Here is a 12731-nt window from a genome sequence, read left to right on the forward strand (position 1 = left end):
CATAAACACGAGCCGTGCATCGGTCAGTTACGTATGGAAACTTTTCTGTGCGTCTTTCCTGCATTCACAGTGCTAGATCTTCACCAGGTTGCTAAAACTGAAATTATATATTTTTTCCAGCGGAAGTCGGTTCCCAATTAACGCATTACCATAACTACCAAATTGCTCTGCCATACGATTATTACAGCCCACACTGGACCTCTGTGAGTAGCTGTAATTATATTCACGCGGTCTCCAGACGCACATTAAGACGACGGCTCGATATTCGGACGATTGTCGTTGAGTTCCGTTTAACGGGAGTAACATCGCGCAGCTGTGGGCATCACTTTACCCGTAGACCACCATCTGCCGTTGTCACACTTTGGCACGTAATGTCACACGCTTCTCCTTCTTACACGAGGGATAATACGGTCTTCTACTAAACAAACAGCACTCACATTCGATTTCTGAATGGGAAACCTGCTGAATAACCTTTCCATTTAAAGCTTTAAACATTGCTGCGTTGTCAGCGCCTTTATCATGTAAAGTTAAAACAATTGCAGCACTTGGTCGCAAAAATGAAGTCTTTTTTACCTAGGTTTCGGCCACTTCTAAGAGTGCCTTCATCAGAAATAATACAGTTAACCCTGGCTTGCCACGTTAAAAGCCGGTCGGGGTGGTCGAGCGGTTCTAGGCGCTACAGTCTGGAACCCCGCTACCGCTACGGACTCAGGTTCGATTCCTGCCTCGGGCAAAGATGCGTGTGTCTTAGGTTAGTTAGGTTTAAGTAGTTCTAAGTTATAGGGGACTGATGACCTCAGCAGTTAAGTCCCATAGTGCTCAGAGCTATTTGAACCATTTGAACACGAAATCAAATATCAAGTGACGGATTTATACCATTGAATAATTTTGTATTACGTAATTGTAGCTGCTCATTAAGAATGAGGCCATCATTTCGGAAAGGATGTTTAAAAATTTCTAATTCTTCAACAACATCTAATCTACTTCTCAGTGTGCAAAGTGTTGATATCGTGAACAGCTTTAGGCGCGTGAAGTGTAATTAGAAGGTGGTCTGCAAAAGACGAATTTTGGTTGCTAGTGCCATTTTTTCTTAAAAGATGTTCTTCATATCTGACTGTAAATGGACGTCCTGTTTGTCCTATGCAATAAGAAGAGCAGGTGTAGCAAAGAATCTTATAGACCCAGAGTTTTTCGAAGGGGATCGGGTCGATCTTAAATTATGAATAAAATATTTTTTCAAACTAGTATTCGTTGAAAAGATGACATTACAGTTGTAGAAGGCGTTGGATCTGATAGCAGATGGGCCCCAAGACTAGAATAGAAAAAAACTTCTTCTTTAGGCTGGACTGAATGATAGAGCTCCCGAGTGTAATAACTCCTTTTACAACTTTCTTTTTAAGGATGTTATCCACTATGGCAGGTTCGTATTGGTTATTAACTGCTATCGTTTTGATTATATTAATTTCTTCCTCGAATTTTTATTTCGAGAGTGGAATAGAAGTAGCTCTGTGAATAGAAGAGTAAAGGAAAGCGTTCTTATGAGAATTGTGTGTGCATAGAAGACGGAGGTACAATCTGATAGGTATCTGTTTCTTTACGAAACACGTTAAATGAGATTTTATTTTCTACTACTGTAAGAGTCAAATCAAGAAGATTCAATTGACGGGCCTCGTTTTCGAGTTCCCTGATGAATGACATTTTCTCGTGAAGTTCATTGAAGAGACTGAAAATACATCTACATCTACATATATACTCCGCTAGCCACCAAGCGGTGTGTGGCGGAGGGCACAATTCGCGCCAATGTCATATTTCCCCCCCTCTGTTCCACTCGCGGATCGAGCGAGGGAAAAACGACTGTCTGAACGCCTCAGTACGAGCTCTTACTTCACTTATCTTTGAATGATGATCATTACGCGATTTGGAAGTTGGTGGTGATAATATATGCTCTACATCCTCGGTGAAGATTGGATTTTGGAATTTAGTTAGCAGTCCCTTCAGTATAGCGCGTCGTCTGTTTGCAAGTGTGTCCCACTTCAAACTTGCCATGAGATTTGTAACGCTCTCGCGATGACTAAATGTACCAGTCACGAATCTTGCCGCTCTTCTTTGGACCTTCTCAATCTATTCAATCAGACCCAACTGGTAAGGGTTCCTTACAGACGAACAATACCCTAAGACTGGACGAACTAACGCATTGTAAGCTATTTCCTTCGTTGAAGGACTGCATCGCTTCAGGATTCTACCAATAAACTGCAATCTAGAGTTCGCCTTACCCGTTACTTGTGTAATCTGATCATTCCATTTGAGATCATTTCGAATAGTCACACCCCGATACTTTACTGACGTTACCGCTTCCAAAGACTGATCATTTATTTTGTACTCATACATTAATGGGGATTTTCGTCTAGTTATACTCAGTAAGTTACCCTTACCAATATTGAGACACAACTGCCAGTCATTACACCACGCATTTATTTTCTGCAAATCCTCGTTGATTTGTTCACAACTTTCGTGTGATACTACTTTCCTGTAGACTACAGCATCATCGGCAAGCAGTCTAAGGCCGCTGTCAATACCATCAACCAGATCGTTTATGTAAATCGTAAAAAGCAGAGTACCTATTACGCTACCCTAGTGCACACCCGAAGTTACTCTTGTTTCTGTTGAAGTTACCCCGTTCAGGACGACATACTGCTCCCTGTCTGTTAGAAAACTTTCTATCCAGTCAGTGCCATCAACAGGATCTTTGTAGATGACTAGAATATCAGCGCCATATCTGAAATAGGACAGAATACCTAACACTGTAGCTGAGAAACAGTTGAAGAACTTTCCTTCTAGTGGGTTAATGTAAACGTCATCGAGGATACCAGCTAACGGATTTACCATAGCGAGATCGTCGGGTTGCTGATACAATTAAAAATAGTTTTATTCGACTACGACTATAATTAGATTCATGAAGTCAGTGATTTGTTCGTCTGAAACTTCTTCTTTGAAATGGTTATTTTTTTTTTTTTTTTTTTTTTTTTTTGCAGGACTATAAGCGATTCTTGTAGGAGAACGTTTGTATAAAGATTTTTGATGCCTAGTGAAAAAAACTTCGTATCTGGCCCTCATTCGAAATCTTTTATTTTATGGACTAAGGCGTCACTAGTGGGGATGGAATAATTATCTTCCAAAACGAACGATTTTTTTCCGAATTTCATGAAGAAATTTGGCTAAATCACGGTACGTGCTATTCATACTATTAGAAATCTGGCGTATTGGATAGTTAGGTTTGTGAATTTTGAATTGAGATCGAAGTTTTGGGGGCGGAGGGCTCATGTTGATAAGCATTTTCTTATGGAATTGTTTGATTAAAAATTTTGTGTCACTGTTAGCTGACCTGACTTCTTTTTGCAATTCCGAAGACAGATCCTCATGCAGTTTCGAAATGTTATTTTCGTTCAAAAATTTAATATTTTCGAAATATATTCAGAATTGTAGGCAACAAACAAAGAGGAACGTTTGTCAGACTTAGTTATTAAAGCGTCAGCTTCTTTAAGTTTATTTTTGATAGATTTAACCAATTTCCTATCGTTACATGTAACATACTGAAAACAGGCAGTGGTTTTACTAAGAATGTTAACTACGTCAAAGAAAATTCTAGTTTGACATGAATTATCTATTTTTATATAATCTAGTTCAGTTTTTAGGTCGAGAAGTATATTTCCTAGTACATTTTTGTCTGCCAAGTTGGGCCTGACATTGTATGTTCAATGTTCAATGTGTGTGAAATCTTATGGGACTTAACTGCTGTGGTCACCAGTCCCTAAGCTTACACACTACTTAACCTAAACTATCCTAAGGACAAACACACACACCCATGCCCGAGGGAGGACTCGAACCTCCGCCAGGATCAGCCGCTCGGTCCATGACTGCAGCGCCTAGACCGCTCGGCTAATCCCGCGCGGCCCCTGACATTGTACTTTAGGCCTTTTTTCGACTAAGACAGTTTCATTCTGTGTAAAAGTAAGGCTAGTCCTACTTAAAAATCTTTTTTAAGATACATGGCGTCTCTTCTTAAAAGTACTTTGAGGAAATTTTTCAGTAGGATACAGACAAAAAAGTTTATTAAGTTTCTTTTCGTGCGTACGCAATATACCTCGTTTACAAATTTCTAAATGTTCGTTAATGTGTATCCAGAGATGGTCAACATTAAAATTATAATTAATACGGAAGAAATTTGATCACATTGGTTACTAAACTGAATGGCTATACTAGTACTTAGCAGTTTCTTCTGAGATCTTTACATTTAGAGGCAGCCTTGGATGCTTGGGGAGGCAGTAATCTTAAAGATTTTACCACGGCTGAGTTGTCAGCCACCGTTACAAGATAAAATGAAAGTAATTGCAGCTCTCGGTAGCGAAAATGAAGAAAAGTACTTCAACTGTTTCTCAGCTATAGCGCTAGGCAATCTGTCCTATTTCAGATATGTCGCTGATATTCTAGTCATTTACAAAGGACCTATTGATGGCATTGACCGTATTTTCAATCTCTTCAATGAGCTTCACGAGAAAATATCGTTCACCAGGAAACTCGAAAACGAGGCCCGCCACTTGAATTTTCTTGATTTGACGCTTACACCAGAATAAAATAAAATTTCAATTAATGTTTTTCGTAAACAAACATATACCGATCAGATCGTACCTGTGTCTTCTATGCACACACCATTCTCATAAGAACGCTTTCTTTCACTCTACTATTCAGAGAGCTATTTCTATTCCATTCTCGAAATAAAAATTCGAGGAAGAAATTAATATAATCAAAACGATAGCAGTTAATAACGAATACCAACCTGCTATAGTGAATAACATCCTTAAAAAGAAAATTGTAAAAGGAGTTACTACGCTCGGCACTTCTATCATTCAGTCCAGCCAAAGGAAGAAGTTTTCTTCTATTCCTTTCTTGGGACCCATCCTCTATCAGATCCAACGCCTACTTCGTAGTAAATACAACTGTAAAGTCACCTTTTCAACCAATAACAGTTTGAAAAAATATGTTATTCATAATTTAAGATCTACCCGATCCCCTTCGAAAAACTCTGGGGTCTACAAGATTCTTTGCGACACCTGCTCTTCTTACTACATAGGACAAACAGGACGTGCATTTACAGTCAGATATGAAGAACATCTTTTAAGAAAAATGGCACTAGCCCCCAAAATTCATTTTTTGCCAACCACCTTCTAATTACACCTCACGCGCCTAAAGCTGTTCACTATATCAGCACTTTGTACACTGAGGAGAAAGGGCGTAGATTAGATGTTCTCGAAGAATTAGACATTTTTAAAGACCCTTCTCGAAATTATGGCCTCATTCTTAATGAGCAGCTACAATTACGTAATAAAAACTTAAAAACGTTCAAATGGCTCTGAGCACTATGGGACTTAACATCTGAGGTCACAGTCCCCTAGAACTTAGAACTACTTAAACCTATCTAACCTAAGGACATCACACACATCCATGCCTGAGGCAGGATTCGAACCTGCGACTGTAGCGTTCGTGCGGTTCCAGACTGAAGCGCCTAGAACCGCTCAGCCACATCGGCCGGCTAGAAACTTTTTCAACGGTATAAAGGCGTTACTTTGATTTCGTGCTCCCTCGTGCAGTTGCCGAAATATTTCTTCTATTTAAGTCGACTCATAACTGTTTGTTCATTAAATTGTTTATATTAACTACATTTCATGTTATACCATTTTGTATTCGCTTTATTTTTGATAGATTTAACCAACTTCCTATCGTTACATGTAACATACTGAAAACAGGCAGTGTTTTTACTAAGAATGTTAGCTACGTCAAAGAAAATTCTAGTTATTCAACTCCTTTTGTAATTCTGTAATGGCGTTTTTCAGCCTTTAAGCTGTACTTGTAAGCTCTTATGTAGACAAATTGTTACCATGTCTGCTGCTGTCCGATAAAATATTGCCTCTTACGTCATGTATTACACATTTCACCTGCCTATATTTGGAATGATTAAGTAGCCGGTTTGTATTTGCGGCTACTCGATGGCACTTTTGGTGTAACGTTCACCTGCCCGCAATTGCTAGCGCGGGCGCCTCAGTCTGATTCCATCGCAGCTCGACATGTAGTGCAGTCCCTAGTGGCCTGCCTCTACGTTTTCTATTGTAACAATTTGTGACTAAAGCGTTACCGTTTCATATTTATTTTATACGTGACATGCCAGTTTTAAATGTTTTATTTCTGATAAAGACACTCTTAGAAGTGGCCGAAACCAGGGTCAAAAAGACTTCTCTTTCGCGAGTGAGGGCTGCAATTGTTTTAATTTTGCTTTCCTTTTAATACAATGCAGATGGCGTTTCTCGTACCTACTTTGTGTGATTCTGCTGAAATGCTAATCATTTGCACATCCAAACCCGTCATACACTTCATTCCAGTTTGACGTTTATAGCACGCGATCTTCCCGATGTTGCAGTTGTAATGGCCACCAATATAAATATTTTAATCCCTGTAACTCTATTACGGATCTATGTAATTTTACAGCACTTTAACTGTCACTTCACAGAGTATCGATTTTTCTCACAGTAAAGGAAATCCTATGAGATGATCTGCCCTATGTGTATTGATACGCTGCGGGGCGTCAGACACACTGACGATTTTATTCATTTTAAATCGAATGGTTTGTTTTTTTAATTATCAAAGGGGACAGCAATGCGTTTGTTTCAGTAATTAATTCTGCAGGTCATTTGACGATGTATTTCCGTTTTAATTAAATGTACGGCAGTAAAATTGTTTTGGAATGTTAACGACACGTGCATGGCAATTCTGAAAGGTTGTGCAAGAGTTGTGCAGTTAGTAAAGGATGACCTACCGAATACAGCGTCACCCGTATCTGCGACTGCCGTTCACATTTGTTTTGTTTATGTTGACCATCAACGACTTGTAGGTTGTAATAGTCGCAATGTGTACAGAGTAATTTACTTCGCCTTTAGAATGACTCTTGATGTCTGCATCTTAGCTTCTCACTTTTCTCGGACAGGTCCTACATTTAATTTTCGAATTCTTTTAACGACACTGTTGTTTGTTTTCTGAGAATATGAGCGTAAATTCTGTTTTCAATAATTAAAATAATCTGCTACACAGAAATAACATTGACTCTCTTTATAAAGATTTTTGTGAGATGCAATTCCATGGCCTCAAAGTGAAACTCGTCCGCGCTCAAAAATCCAGTTGATTTAGTATCGTGGTGATTTATTGTCTCTTAGCTTAGGCAGCCGGACAGATACCAACTCGACGAGGAGGCTAATCGATAGACAGTTGAAAAACCAATACGGCAAAAAATCTAAGGCGCTAATAACGGCACACTAGAAAGCTTACGTTACGTCGAAACTGCAGGTAGAGATATACCACAGAATGGGCAAAATAAAGTATAAACAGAAGAGAAAAATGACGTAGTGTGCTGTTAGAGACATGAATAATACTTTCAAGACTAAAATTGGTTCAAATGGCTCTAAGCACTATGGGACTTAACATCTGGGGACATCAGTACCCAAGACTTAGAACTACTTAAACCTGACTAATCTAAGGACATCACACACATCCATGCCAGAGGTAGGTTTCGAATCTGAGACAGTAGCAGCAACGTGAATCCGGACAGAAGCACCTAGAACCGCTCGGCCACAGCTGCCTGCTGACAAAAATTCCAATGTATCGGAAGTAGAAAGTTTACACTCTGTGGGTCCAGTTTTGACTAATGGCAGTGGTTCATGGACTTTTAATTACAAAATAAACATTGGAGAAATGCAGTTAGGAGATAGTTAGGACATACACGGAATCAAGAACGGGTTCAAAGTGCAAACAAAACGGGATTTCATTCTTCTAACGATAAGAAAAGTTAAATGATATAACGTCCCACTTACAGGCGGGTGAATGGGACTTAGATACAGGATTTTAATATGAAGGGTGTTCAATAAGATAGGTAACAATTGTTTTTCTAAAAGCAAATTGGTGACATCCAGGGTTCTAGTACACCATTCTTATTCCCCATTCTTTCGGCTACAGAGACCTGTTTTTCAACACAACCTCTGTTCATTGCGACTGCCTTTTGCCACATTCCTGTGGGGGCCTATATGCCCGCATCGGCATTCCACTGGTCAACGTCAGAACCAACGCCTTAAAAGATCAATATCTTCCCCATAATCCACATACTGCTTCAGCGGAGTGCATCCCTCATTGAGCCAAACAGATGGAAGTTGGAAGGTACTGTTACCTAGCTTTGAGTAACCAACTGCTGGACGAATGTGTCGGGAATACCAACATAGACGTTCAGTTGTGCAGTGAAGTGTCTCATTGTAGTCCGTCGATCACCTCGAAAGAGAGTGTCTGCACGTTCCAACATTGTAGGAGCCACAACTGCGCGCGGCCGGGCGGCAAATGGGAGGTCGGACGGCTTTTGAACGACCTTGTTGCGATGATGACAGACGACTTGCCCAACGACTCGCCGTACTTTTGTTCACCGCGATGTCTACGTAGACATTCTGCAAGCACCTATACCGCGCGGGGTAGCCGCGCGGTCTGCGGCGCCTTGCCATGGTTCGCGCGGCTCTCCCCGTCGGTGGTTCGAGTCCTCCCTCGGGAATTGGTGTGTGTGTTGTCCTTACCATAAGTTAGATTGAGTAGTGTGTAAGACTATGGAACAATGACCTCAGCAGTTTGGTCTCATAGAACTTACCACAAATTTCCAAATTTCCAAGCAGCTGTGAATATCTGTGATGCTATGGTTTACTGCCGAAAGAAACTGAATGATAGCTCTCTGGTTGGCGAGCACATTTACAGACGCCATCTTGAAAGCTACGTATAGCGCCACCACCTATTGGAACTTCATGAAACTATGTGGAGTGAAGGAATATTCCACATTGTCCGACAACAAATTCCCCACTTCTTTCAATAAAAATGTGTTGCATTACTCACTGAACGCCCCTTGTATTTATCCGGCAGCGTATCTGAAATGGATGCCGACGATGAACCCGCCCTGATGTGTATCTCATAGGGTTAAACAGTACTCTAACGTGGACGCTGGCCTCTAGCTTCTCCGCCACTCTTAACAGCAGATACACACTGCTGTGACATCCCCCACAACGTTTTGGATGTGGTAGACTACTACAGTCAATGCAACTCTGTCAGGTTAAAGGAATGCTATCCTCGGAAGCTGGGCATCACTCCGTGTTGTCACGGAAAGAGTCCATGGGTTTTATTACCGGGTACTCTACCAGGAAAATAAAATTTATGACTGAAACTTCCTGGCAGATTAAAATCGTGTGCCGGACCGAGACTCGAACTCGGGACCTTTGCCTTTCGTGGGCAAGTGCTCTACCAACTGAGCTACCCAAGCACGACTCACGCCCCGTCCTTACAGCTTTACTTCTGCCAGTACCTCGTCTCCTACCTTCCAAACTTTACAGAAGCTCTAGTGCGTGAGTCGTGCTTGGGTAGCTCAGTTGGTAGAGCACTTGCCCGCGAAAGGCAAAGGTCCCGAGTTCGAGTCTCGGTCCGGCACACAGTTTTAATCTGCCAGGAAGTTTCATATCAGCGCACACTCCGCTGCAGAGTGAAAATCTTATTCAAGATTTATGACTGTTTGTGAATATTTAACAATAACGCAGCAACAGTTTACATCCATTGTCGATACGCTCTGTCATCTTTAAATACAGAACTGTTAATTCTACTGTATAATAAGAGCGTGGTTTCTCGAGACAACACATATAAATAATATTTTCCCGTTTGTTCTTGACGTGTCAGATTTAGTGAAAATATAACTTTTTCTACTTCCCCATCGATAGGATAGGAGCTGGCGTGCATTGCTGTAACTGTGAAGATCTTCCAAGACAGCTTCCGAAATACAAGCTAGTCTACAGTGTAGTGCAATTAATGCACGAAAAATAGGCACCGCCAAGTACGAGGTGCATTCAAGTTCTAAGGCCTCCGATTTTTTTTCTCCGGACTGGAAAGAGATAGAAACATGCGCATTGTTTTAAAATGAGGCCGCGTTCATTGTCAATTCGTCCCAGAGATGGCAGCACCGTACAGCAGATGGAATTTTACCACCAGCGGCGAGAATGAGAACTGTTTTAAATACTTAAAATGGCGACGTTTTCCTTACTTGAACAGCGTGCAATCATTCGTTTTCTGAATTTGCGTGGTGTGAAACCAATTGAAATTCATCGACAGTTGAAGGAGACATGTGGTGATGGAGTTATGGATGTGTCGAAAGTGCGTTCGTGGGTTCGACAGTTTAATGAAGGCAGAACATCGTGTGACAACAAACCGAAACAACCCCGGGCTCGCACAAGCCGGTCTGATGACATGATCGAGAAAGTGGAGAGAATTGTCTTGGGAGATCACCGAACGACTGTTGAACAGATCGCCTCCAGAGTTGGCATTTCTGTGGGTTCTGTGCACTCAATCCTGCATGACGACCTGAAAATGCGAAAAGTGTCATCCAGGTGGGTGCCACGAATGCTGACAGACGACCACATAGCTGCCCGTGTGGCATGTTGCGAAGCAATGTTGACGCGCAACGACAGCATGAATGGGACTTTCTTTTCATCGGTTGTGACAATGGATAAGACGTGGATGCCATTTTTCAATCCAGAAACAAAGCGCCAGTCAGCTCAATGGAAGCACACAGATTCACCGCCACCAAAAAAATTTCGGGTAACTGCCAGTGCTGAAAAAATGATGGTGTCCATGTTCTGGGACAGCGAGGGCGTAATCCTTACCCATTGCGTTCCAAAGGGCACTACGGTAACAGGTGCATCCTACGAAAATGTTTTGAAGAACAAATTCCTTCCTGCACTGCAACAAAAACGTCCGGGAATGGCTGCGCGTGTGCTGTTTCACCAAGACAACGCACCCGCACATCGAGCTAACGTTACGCAACAGTTTCTTCGTGATAACAACTTTGAAGTGATTCCTCATACTCCCTACTCACCTGACCTGGCTCCTAGTGACTTTTGGCTTTTTCCAACAATGAAAGACACTCTCCGTGGCCGCACATTCACCAGCCGTGCTGCTATTGCCTCAGCGATTTTCCAGTGGTCAAAACAGACTCCTAAAGAAGCCTTCGCCGCTGCCATGGAATCATAGCGTCAGCGTTGTGAAAAATGTGTACGTCTGCAGGGCGATTACGTCGAGAAGTAACGCCAGTTTAATCGATTTCGGGTGAGTAGTTAATTAGGAAAAAAAATCGGAGGCCTTAGAACTTGAATGCACCTCGTATAAAGTGTTATTTCGCCCAGTAGAGAGAATACCTGTCACACGTAACTACAGTTTCTGTCTAAGGTAAGTAATAACAGTCGGGCAATTGCGAACCTACCTTGGGCACTTTTTCAGTTAATTATGACGAAACGAAATGAAGTGCCGGGGCCTCCTTCCGCCTCCACTTCGCCTCGCGACGCTTGAGTTATTACAGAGGCGAGAGTTGGGCGGCGAATCGTGAGTAACGAAAAGTTCGCCAAGTTCAGTAAACTTGCGCGGTTTCCTCCCTCCGGAAAACTCTAAGTTGCCCCACTCCCCTTTCTCTTTCGTTAACTTCATCGTCACAATGTTCCCGGCCGTGTAAAATTACTGAGCAGTTGCCGAACGGTAGGTGAGTGTAGTATGTAAATTCGTACATGAACGTCATTATAATTGGGTGAACCATAGTTAAGATGTCTAGCAAGCAGAAGACGTCCCACGCAAACAAAAACTGCTGAAATTTTTAGCATGTTCACTGAATTACGTTATTTTAATACACTCGTCACTTCAATCTAAACATCTGTTCAGGTGTTTCAGAGTCGTTGCTGATCTGATATTCCTAGCACTTCAAGGTCAGATTAAGTTCGTTTCCTTTAATCAAACTCACTGCACAGGAATGTCATCATTTCTCTGACTGGTAGTCTACTTCATATCGGTACGTCTGTTTCACGTTTTAACATAGTGACATTGTACCCTGCATTTTAGATACGTTGATCACTGTTGACATTTGTGTTTAAGTCGTAGCTTTACTAGAATCAGTAAACTCGATAAAATCCAGAATGCCGGGTGCCGCATAATTCGGCCACTGGACTAACTGCCACTCCTCAACGGGGAGTATCAAGGGCAACGCATGACCCCCTCAAGTCAGTCTTCCCGTCATCAGAAATTATCAACCCTTTATGGAGTTTCAGTAATCATTTTCTAGAATTTAATTATGGACCCCAATATCCAAAATTGTCAACAAACTAAATTTTATTTCTGAGGACACAATCGGATTGTAATCCCATCCTCATGACGCGTTAATAAATCATTAACATTTGTAACGAACGTGAGCAGTACCCAAGTTTCCTCAAAGATACTGTGTGTTTTATCTCTAATGTCAAGTATGATACACTGATCATCCAAAACATTATGATCACTGAACTCAGACAGACTCAAGATCAGGTGGCACGGTAAGGGAAGCATATAAGCGGAGCAGATATGAATGGGGATTCATTCTAAGGACGATGGAACATCTGTTGCGAAATCCACTGTCAAATCCACTGTCAATAGTGATAAAACGCAGATTGTTAGCCCTATGCCCCAAAGATGGGGTGCAAAACCACACACCCGACCTATTTGCCTTAGTACGCATGTGCGATGTAACTCAGGTCCGTGGTAGCTACTACCCGGTTGGGATTCCACCCGATGTTGTTGTTTACGTCCTTTCACATTAGGGCCTG

This window comes from Schistocerca nitens, chromosome 4 (assembly GCF_023898315.1).
Source record: "Schistocerca nitens isolate TAMUIC-IGC-003100 chromosome 4, iqSchNite1.1, whole genome shotgun sequence".
Lineage (NCBI taxonomy): Eukaryota > Metazoa > Arthropoda > Insecta > Orthoptera > Acrididae > Schistocerca > Schistocerca nitens.